The sequence below is a fragment of the Lissotriton vulgaris genome, chromosome 10, assembly GCF_964263255.1.
Source record: "Lissotriton vulgaris chromosome 10, aLisVul1.2, whole genome shotgun sequence".
Classification (NCBI taxonomy): domain Eukaryota; kingdom Metazoa; phylum Chordata; class Amphibia; order Caudata; family Salamandridae; genus Lissotriton; species Lissotriton vulgaris.
In genome coordinates this window covers 551384894-551393396 of record NC_141698.1, presented here as the reverse complement: position 1 = coordinate 551393396, position 8503 = coordinate 551384894, and the positions used below count along the sequence as shown (strand labels likewise).

The 8503-nt window shown below is 44.2% G+C and overlaps 1 pseudogene; it reads left to right on the top strand.

The window, feature by feature from the left end:
• Window positions 1-4508: 4508 nt before the first annotated feature.
• On the top strand, window positions 4509-7472 carry LOC147688516 (uncharacterized; annotated as a pseudogene).
• The last annotated feature ends 1031 nt before the right edge of the window (window positions 7473-8503 follow it).

Here is an 8503-nt window from a genome sequence, read left to right as displayed (position 1 = left end):
CTTCATTCTCACTGCTCTCGTCTCCACATCAGTTCCCTTCTGCTATTTCCCTAAGGGATGGTCAGTTTCCTGAATTTCCCCGATCCCAGTCTCCTGTCACTCTGATTCCTCACTGGTGGTTTCCACAGCCTTAGGTCGGATCTTGAATCGGCCAAAGACCTTGGTCTCGCCTTCCTCACATCCACCTGTCCCCTATAGGAGTCTGCAGTTGCTAGCAATGGTGTACTCGATTCTATGGGTCTCGGTAGGTGAGCTATTCCACTCACTGTGCTATTCCCTCCAAAGCCAGTCCCCTCTCCTACTACTGACTGTGCCAAATTTCCATTTATCGCTTGATCTGGGTCATATACTGACACTATGGGGCCAATGGTAACCGGCACTGTAAGAGCATCGGGCAACCTTGTAACACCTGTGACTTCATTAGCTTCCATACCTGCTGGAGTCTGCGTTCCCATCCCTTCTGTTCCTGTCAAGATTCTCCCAACCACTCTTGCACTAGGTTGAGTCTGTGACCCTCCATTTCCCTCTGTTGATCCTGCCTTTTCCTCTGTTGAATCTGAATTGTATGGAGGTGGTCGCTCTCATAACAGTCTATCTATCAGGCTGTCATCAGTATCACTATCTTCCTCCGCACCACACTTCTTTTGGGTTTCTCCTACCTTTACCAACAACGGAAACAGCCTATCCCGTTCAATAGTTTCCACTCTCCATTTCTTTTCCAATGCATCCCATCGCACATCTTGAAATGCCCTGATCGACTTTTTCACCCTTTCCTGACTTCGATCTCTCTTCCTGTCATGAGCTGCTCTAATCTATGCATGTAGCACCTCAAACTGTGTTGGTCTGGGTAGAGGTCGTAAGGAGTACATCACTGTATTCAATTGATACAACACTTCCAACATGAAAGTACCATAACAATTCTTCCTTTCGTTCGGTCATTTTATGCCAATTCTTGAGCCATAGTGTGGTATGCAATCTCACATTTGTGGCCATGTAATGGGCTGAGGCATCCTTGGGTGGATCATCTTCTCCTCCTCGAGTATCCACCCTTCTATCTCTGCACGTATCTCGTAAAACTTTAAAACATTTCATGGTGAAATCAACTTCTATTCCCCAAATGTTTTTGCTCTACTTCCTAATGACAATCCACCAATACCAGTGCAGCTTCACACCAACCGACCTATCGCAGCGCAGCACTTCTCTGACGTCACTCTTCCTCCGCATGCGGCAGTTCCCCTCCTTTACAGTTCGTCTCTCGCACACTCACGCCTGTGTTGTGTGCACCCTACCGCCATGTTGCATGGGTGCCTGCGCTGCAAAGGTGATTGTTTATATGCTGGAAGGGGCACCTTACTGCACATATCAAAATGGTGATTTGCTCTTTATATGTGAGCTGCAGAATGCAGGCCACTTATAAAGAGCAAAAAACGGGGAGAAATTAATAATTTCTCCTTGTATCACCATTCTAAGACCAGGTATTCCCTGGCCTTCGTTTTTGGCCCTGCACGAGCCTTGCAAATTTGGGGCAGCGTCAAATAGCAATTGGTGCTGCGATGGAATGCCCACTGCAACAACCATTGCACAACCCTTTGCTGCAGAGGACTGCAGTGGAAAGGGACATATTTACGAGGTGGCGTTATGCCACATTAAGGGGCATAGCGCCACCTTGTATAAATGGGGAATGCTGCTTTGCCACCGGAGCATCATAAAAAGTGATACTTATAAATATGCCCCATAGTTTGCTCAATAGTCACAGCAAGGTGACGAGCTGAGCAGGAATAGTGGCAAACCTTCACAGATATGTCTCAACTTTCCAGAGACTTTAGGAAATAGCTTTTAATTTATTTTGGCACATTAGCAATGAGGAATGGCTAAACAATGCACCTTGAGTAGAAACAGTGATGCCTGTAAAATGCCACCATATTCTTATTGTACATGAACTGGATGTATTTGAAGAGCAGCGGTCTGTGTGCAACACCAGAACAGAGACGAAATGGGCAACAGAAACATTTAGAGAATGGCTGGTAGAAGGGAATTCATGCCGGAATTGAGGATTAAATCACTGCCTGAACTCTGATCTCTCCTGAGGCAATTTTATGCAGAGGTAAGGAAGACTAAGGGGGAATGACAATGCAACCACAAGCTAATACCAAGCAGAGCAGGGCCAAATAGACAAATCAATAACCCACTTTTTACCAGAGTTTTAGTAGCGATATTAAAGAAATAACATAGACAATGCAACGATACCACTATAAAATAAGAATCTGCATCAGCACAGAACTTGAGATTGATAAAAAGTTGTGGAATTTTGAATAGTGATGACCCAGAATGAGTGCAGGGCAAACTAATTTTTTAATACCAAACCATACCTTAGATGACAAGGCAGGGAGGGATTATGGGAGCTGCCAGAAATGCGTTCACCTTCCTGGTAGATGAAATTAATAAGGAGTATACTGTTTTAACTTTCAATTAATTGACCACAAACATCAGGATCGAAATAAGTAATACAAATATCATAACAGTGGACACATTTCTGGCAACCAGCCAGTGGAAGGTGCTCTGTAAATTCTTGCAGGTTTATGTAGTGTTAGATTGTTCAGAGGCTGACCTGTTTATATGTTCAGCTAACTGAAATTTCTGTAGTAGACTGTGTATGTGCCTCTGTAAGACGTTTCACAATTGGGAAGGAGACAATTGGGTCACTAAGAAAGGAAATCAGCAGAAAAGCCCATGGTCAACAGGACTGCCAAATGCAGGAGGTAATACCAACTAAGATACACTGTGTTAGTTGTCCAGAAAACCATCTTATATAGGAATGTAGGGCTTCTTCTTAAGGTCTCCTAAGGAGCAGCTCAGACCACAGATCTACAAGAATATTTTTTATCTTTCTCACACTATAACACCACTTTTGATGGGAATATGCAATTTATCATGAAATAAAAATTTTCTTTAACAGATTTTTTATGTCATACTGGTTGTATGTTTTTAGTTCCTTTTCCCAGCATTAGTATATATAACGTTTTAACTTCAAAGTTTGTAATTTGTAAGTTTGTGTTCTGAATTCTGTAAATCAGTTTAAACATGATTTATTCTACACTGAAAAATTGTATCTGTCAAAGTTATATGGCATCTTCGATCTTCAGTTTCCATCCAAAGTACACTTAAGTTTACTTTAGTTATTCAGCACCTTTTTAACCAATGGATGAGAAATGGGGGCATGTCTTATATGACTCACTCAGTCATTTTTTAGGTGACAGCATGAACAATTTAAGAACTTGTGGTGTAAGTAGACACAGTGGGTTTACTTACCTTGACTTAAAAGCTTGAGCTACTGGTAAGTGTTAGAAATAATATGCAACCATTCCAGAAAGGGAATCCTTGGACAAAGCTTTACATACGTGGCAAACAAGTCAGTGGAAACATTAATTTTCCCTTATTTTATTTTCTAAATCCCACTATTCTCTGTTCCCAAATCTTGGCATGTGTGGTGTAAGCACTATGCAGGCCCTCAAAGTCCAAGCTGCACTCTAGCATTTCTTTTAATACACAACAGAAGCTGCACTTTGTAGCAAGTTTAGTACTGATACAATAGAACTACTCATGTCTTACAAAATGCTATTCACAAACCTACGTGTGGAAGTCTCTGCTACACCTATCATTTCTCTGCAGAGATCTCTGCCCAATTGCAGAGATCTACACACATGTATGCATACATTTTTTAAGTAAATGTGGGAGGGGAGTGGTTGATAAATGGCAAATACTTGCTACTGAATTTGAGGGGGTTAGGGAGGGTTATGGAGGTGGTTAATGGAAGGGTAAGGAGGGGTTTGAGGATGGACAGAAACCCACCCACAAAAGAATAAGAACGAGGCAATTTACTACCTGCACTTCTTAAGTTACAGCAGGCAAAAAAAGAAACCCAAAGCAGGAGTCAATGTACTCTCTCAGCCTTGGAGGCAGTCCAGCACCACACATGGCAGTAAACTAAAGTAACCATTTTATTTTTTGTTTAAGATCAAATCATTTTGAGGGGTGGGCTGAGGGGCGTGAGCCAGCTTCAATGACGCCGCCTGCACGTTACCTGTAGGTCGCCCTCCAGACAGGGAGAACAAAACTCAATACAATTCTTCTTGATGTGGTAGGGCTGCGATCAGTATTCGTTGCACCCCGATCATATCGGTGGTGCATCGAAGACCATACTGATTGCACGCCGTGCAGTGCCAAGGAATGTTACTGATCCTGTAGTTCTAGGTTCTTGGAACAGTTGACCAGATCAGTGGAGCTGGTGCCAACGAGGAGTTCTCCAAGTCGAGCTCTGCCTGCCGGGTAGAAGGAAAAGAAAGCGCTGCAGTTCCAGCTGCTCTAGCGAAGAAGGCGGTGCAAACAGGCCCGTGCACAGACTTCAACATACCACCTGACGTTATCTGGTGTACAACAGCACAAACAGGGGTACCTGGAAGAAGTCTTCACATATCCTTTAAAAGGTCTTCAGACAGAAGCTTCTTAAAATGCAGGTGGACAATGAGGAGTTCTCCAAGTCGAGCACTGCCAGCCAAAAGCAAAAAAGTGCAGCCGCAGTTCCAGTTGTTCTAGCGAGGAATGCAGGGCGAGGAAGCATGATGCCGGCAAGAACTCTGACATGGAGAGTATGGGAATCGATCATGTGAAGACAAAGATGCCCATTTCCAAACAGTCTTCAAAAAGAAAAGCTGTGGAGACCACACGTAATGGTTCCAGAGATAAGACAAAGAATGAAAAGGCACTGCGTCCCAAAATGTAGGTGCTAAAGGTAGTGAAAATGAATCTGAGTTGGAAGGAAGTTCTAAGAAAGTAAACACCGAGAATGAAGAGGACCAGGAGAAGGCTGTGGGAATACAAGATGCAAATAGAAGGACCAAAGTGACCAAGAAAATGAATATGAGCCGAAGAAGGCACCAAAACATGTAGTACAAGTGAAAGACGGAGAAGACTGCTCTTGTGGTGAGAAAACAGGAGAGAAAATGACCACTGGTGAAGGAGTTTTGCTGCCACGGGTTAACACAGCCAGCCATTGCAATGACGAGACAAATGAGATGGTGGTTGACCCTGCAGAGGAAAGGCTAAAGCTTGGTAGTCCATACTGAGGAAGACCACCTAAAGCCAGACGGTCTAATAGTGGCAATGAGGATGGAAAGCAGTCCAGGCCACCAGGACTGCCAACAAAAAGAAAGTCCCTCAATGTAGGTCTGAACCTAAGTGAAAGGCCGCCAAAGGCAAGACTAATACTAAGTGGTACAGAGGAGACGGAACCTGCAAAACCAGCACGTCCAAGAGGACGGCCACCAAAAGAAAAAATAGCTATGAGTAGCAGTGAGGGGAAGAGCCGGTGAAGCCAATGCGACCCAGAGGAAGACCACCAAAAGCAAGACTGGCCATGAGTGGCACTGAGGACAGTGACAGCCGTGGAGAGGAGGAAGGCTCCACAAAGCAGACAAGACCTAGAGGAAGGCCACCAAAACTAACACCACCCAAGAGTTAAACAGAGAGTGAGGAGGAAGTACAAACAAAGCCTGCACGTCCAAGAGGTAGGCCACCAAAAACAAGCACACACATGAGTAGTACTGAGGATACTGGTGACAATGAGGAGGGGGAAGAGATTGTTAAAATACAAATAAGTCAATGAGGAAGGCCTGTAAAAGCAAGAGCTGCTAATTTCTGCAAAGAGAGCCAGGAGATGGACGAGAGCGAGCCAACAAAGGTGGCTCGACCAAGAGGAAGGCCACCAAAGCTGGCACGACCGAGAGGAAGACCACCAAAGCTGGCTCGATCGAGAGGAAAACCACCAAAGCTGGCTCAATCGAGAGGCAGACAGCCAAAGGAGATTAGGCCGTCCAGTAGTAGCAAAGAGGATGGAGCCCATTAGAGCAGGTGCATCGAAGAGGAAGGCCATCAACAGCAAGATTGTTTGAGACCAGTACTGAAGCCAAATCTGAAGAAACAAAAGGGATTTCAAGCCCAAGAAGAGGAAGACCACCAAAAGTGAAACGGACAGATGCCAGCTCAGAGGATGATAAAGAAAAACCAGAAGTAATTGCAAGTCCAAAAAGAAGAGGGAGGTCATCAAAAGTGAGGCTGGTTGAGAGCAGCACTGAGGAAGGCGGCAAACACCAAGAGGAGATTTTAAGTCCAAAAAGAGGAAGACCACCAAAAGTGAAACGCACAGATGCCAGCTCAGAGGATGATGATAAAAAACCAAAAGTGATTGCAATTCCAAGAGGAAGGCCACCAAAGGTGTGATTAGATGATAGTAGCAAAGAGGAAGAGGTGGAGGAGCTAACAGAGATAAAAAGAAGAGGGAGGCCACCAAAAACAAAGCCATCAAATTACAACACTGAGGAAGGACAGGTAGAAAAATCAAAAGTGAGGCTGGTCAAGAGCAGCACTGAAGAAGAGTGGACAGAACCAGCAGAGATTTCTACTCCAAGAAGAGGAAGGCCACCAAAAGTAAAAATTTTGGAGACCAGCAGAAAAGAGGGGGAGGATGATAAAACAGAAGTGATTACAAGTCCAAGAAGAGGACGGCCACCAAAAATGAGAACAGTTGAAAGTGGTTCTGAAGAAGATGCAGAGGGGCCAACTGAGATAAAAAGAAGAGGAAGGCCACCAAAAACAAAGCCATCAAATTACAGCACTGAGGAAGGACAGGTAGAAAAATTGGAATTTGCTGCAAGTCCAAGAAGAGGAAGGCCACCAAAAGCAAAACAATCTAATGACAGTATTGAGGGAGGAAAGGTGGAAAGATCAAAGTTGACTGCAAGTCGAAGAAGGGGAAGACCTCCAAAGGTTACACTGGTTAAAAGTGTTGAAGAGGAGGAAGAGCAGAGGGAGGAGAAAGAAGAACAGCAGGTGGAGAAGGGGGAAGAGCAGGGGGAGGAGGAGGAAGAGCAGGGAAGGAAGAGGAGTAGGAACATCAGGAAAAGGAGGTAGTGCAGCAGGACGAGGAGGAAGAGCAAGAGTTAGATGAGCAGGAGGAGGAGCAAGAAGAGGCGGGCCGAAAGGTCCAAACAGTCATTGAGCAGTACTGAGGAGGTCAAGGAAGAGCAGGACGTGTCACGTGAGGTCATAACCCAAAGAAGAGGAAGGCCACCCAAAGCAAAACTGGTCAAGGGTAATTTCAGGGAAGTGGAGGCAGAAAAATCAATTGCATCTGCAAAAAGAGGAGGGCCACCTAAAGCAAGACTAGATCAAAGTAGCACTGAGTACAAAACTGAGTTGCTAATGAGTGAAGAAAATGTAGCTGTGTTGATGGAAGGGGGCAAACCGGAGAGCAGTAGTGAAAGAAGCGAAGTAGAGGTGGAGAAAGAAGATGTGAAAAAAAGACGTCTGGTTGCAAAGGATGGCCACCAAAGGACAGCACAAGCAAGACTGCCAGTGAAGGAGCGGGTAGTGAGCTTAAAAGACGAGGCAGGCCACCAAAGTTAAGTAGTCCTTAGAAGCAGTGAATAGAAGGTGGTACACCTGCTGAATGAGCCAAGAGAAGAAGTAAAGCAAACCAGTTCAACTGAAGAGGGTAAAATAACAGATGCTGATCAGTATTATCAGAATATGAAATGGGCAGGGTTTTTTTTTACCGGTAAAGACGGCATCTTCATTCCATTGTAGGCCTTGAAAAACCTTTATGGACAAAGTTAAATAAACCCATTTTTTACATGTCAAAAAAAAGATCCAATAATTTTGTAAACGTTTAAGTAAATTCTTTGTAATGTTATTATAATTAATTTTTACATCACATTTTTATAGTTCAATCCTGCTGAGTTTTGTTACAAGGCTTACAACACTCCAAAACACCTGGCAATGCAAGAAGTGGTTGTTCTAAGCTTCACCACCTGACTACAGCTGAAACACATTTCAACACCAACCGATCACATTCAGGCTGACCACATTAGAAATTAACTCACATACTAAAAAAGTTGCCTGCCTTCACTATGTTGGTGAATTTGTTTGTTGCATTGCCTTTCATTTTGAGATTATTGCAGGAGGCAAGTAAGGATTTACAAAGGATCACCATCTTAGTCATATTCAGGGAAGCAGTTATTGTCAGATGCCACTTTTCATCAGATGTGATACTTGATATGGTTGCAAACTGGAAGCAAGAGCTTGAGTCACATATAGCCCGCTTCCAGCAAGCATTCCTGATGCTAGTATCAGGCATGAAATGCATCAAGAGAAGAGTGCCCTAGTGTATAGCCATGTCACAGTCACAGGTGGAAAGGCAAAGTTTGGAAAGAGTGTTTTAAGCCTTTGGCCACTTCCCTCATGAAGTCGTGTGACTGACTGCACCCATGTGGCACTTCAGCTAACTCATAGCATTCCTTTTCCGCAACAGGCACCACTGGCCCTCCATCAATGTGCAAGCTGTCTGCAATGCCAGGGCCTGCTTCATTTATTTCTATGTTACCTCTCCTGGAAGCACACACAACAGCTACATCTTCTATCATTCAACTCTGACACATCAGTTAGTAGC